Source organism: Mus pahari, chromosome 8 (assembly GCF_900095145.1).
Source record: "Mus pahari chromosome 8, PAHARI_EIJ_v1.1, whole genome shotgun sequence".
Classification (NCBI taxonomy): Eukaryota; Metazoa; Chordata; class Mammalia; order Rodentia; family Muridae; genus Mus; species Mus pahari.
In genome coordinates this window covers 110833877-110835555 of record NC_034597.1, presented here as the reverse complement: position 1 = coordinate 110835555, position 1679 = coordinate 110833877, and the positions used below count along the sequence as shown (strand labels likewise).

Genomic DNA, 1679 nt, shown 5'->3' with positions numbered 1-1679 from the left:
CAATGGAGGAGTGTTCCTCTTTCTCCACATCCTTGCCAGCATCTGCTGTCCCCTGAATTTTTGATCTTAGCCATTCTCACTGGTATGAGGTGGAATCTAAGGGTTTTTTTTTTTTTTAATTTGCATTTCTCTGTTGATTAAGGATGTTGAACATTTTTTCAGGTGCTTCTCAGCCATTCGATATTCCTCAGTTGAGAATTTGTTTAGCTCTGAACCCCATTTTTAATGGGGTGATTTGATTTTCTGGATTCCAGCTTCTTGACTTTTTTGTATATATTGGATATTAGTCCCCTATCAGATTTAGGATAGGTAAAGATCCTTTCCCAATCTGTTGGTGGCCTTTTAGTCTTATTGACAGTGTCTTTTGCCTTACAGAAGCATTGCGATTTTATGAATGTTGGCTTTCTATCATTTATGTTGTTATTGAAGATCAGCCTTAGTCAGTGGTGATCTAATAGGAATCATGGGATAATTTCAATATTTTTGTATCTGTTGAGACCTGCTTTATGACCTATTATATGGTCAATTTTGGAAAAGGTACCATGAGGTGATGAGAAGAAGGTATATCCTTTTGTTTTAGGATAAAATGTTCTGTAGATATCTGTTAAATCCATTTGTTTCATAACTTCTGTTAGTTTCAATGTGTCTCTGTTTAGTTTGTTTCCAGGATCTGTCCATTGAAGAGAGTGGGGTGTTAAAGTCTCCCACTATTATTGTGTGAGGTGTAATGTGTGCTTTGATCTTTACTAAAGGTTCCATAATGAATGTAGATACCCTTGCATGTGGAGCATAGATATTCAGAATTGAGAGTTCATCTTGGAAGATTTTACATTTGATGATTATGAAGTGCCCCTCCTTGTTTTTCTTTTTCTTTTTCTTTCTTTTTTTTTTTTTTTGATAACTTTGAGTTGGAAGTAGATTTTATTCGGTATTAGAATGGCTACCCCAGCTTGTTTCTTCAGACCATTTGCTTGGAAAATTATTTTCCAGCCTTTTACACTGAGGTAGTGTCTGTCTTTTTCCCTGAAGTGGGTTTCCTGTATGCAGCAAAATGTAGGGTCCTGTTTGTATAGCCAGTCTGTTAGTCTATGTCTTTTTATTGGGGAATTGAGTCCATTGATATTAAGAGATATTAAGGAAAAGTCATTGTTGCTTCCTGTTATTTTTGTTGTTGGAGTTGGGATTCTGTGCTGTGGCTGTCTTCTTTTAGGTTTGTTGAAGGATTATTTCCTTGCTTTTTCTAGGGGCATACTTTCCATCCTTGTGTTGTTGTTTTCCCTTTATTATCCTTTGAAAGGCTGGATTCATGGAAAGATAAGTTATGAATTTGGTTTTGTCGTGGAATACTTTGTTTTCTCCATATATGGTAATTGGGTGATTTGTTGGGTATAGTAGCCTGAGCTGGCATCTGTGTTCTCTTAGGGTCTGTATAACATCTGTCCAGGATCTTCTGGCTTTCATAGTCTCTGGTGAGAAGTCTGGTTTGATTCCAATAGGTCTGCCTTAATATGTTACTTGACTTTTTTCCCTTACTGCTTTGAATATTCTGTCTTTATTTAGTGCATTTGTTNTTCTGATTATTATATTTCGGGAGGAATTTCTTTTCTGGTCCAGTCTATTTGGGGTTCTGTAGTCTTCTTGTATGTTCATGGGCATCTCTTTCTTTAGGTTAGGGAAGT

At 36.4% G+C, this 1679-nt stretch overlaps 1 protein-coding gene across 5 annotated transcripts in view; it reads left to right on the top strand.

The window, feature by feature from the left end:
- Fgf14 (fibroblast growth factor 14) overlaps positions 1–1679 on the top strand; it is a 626226-nt gene that overhangs the window by 561292 nt on the left and 63255 nt on the right. The gene's annotated exons all lie outside the window — the stretch shown is intronic.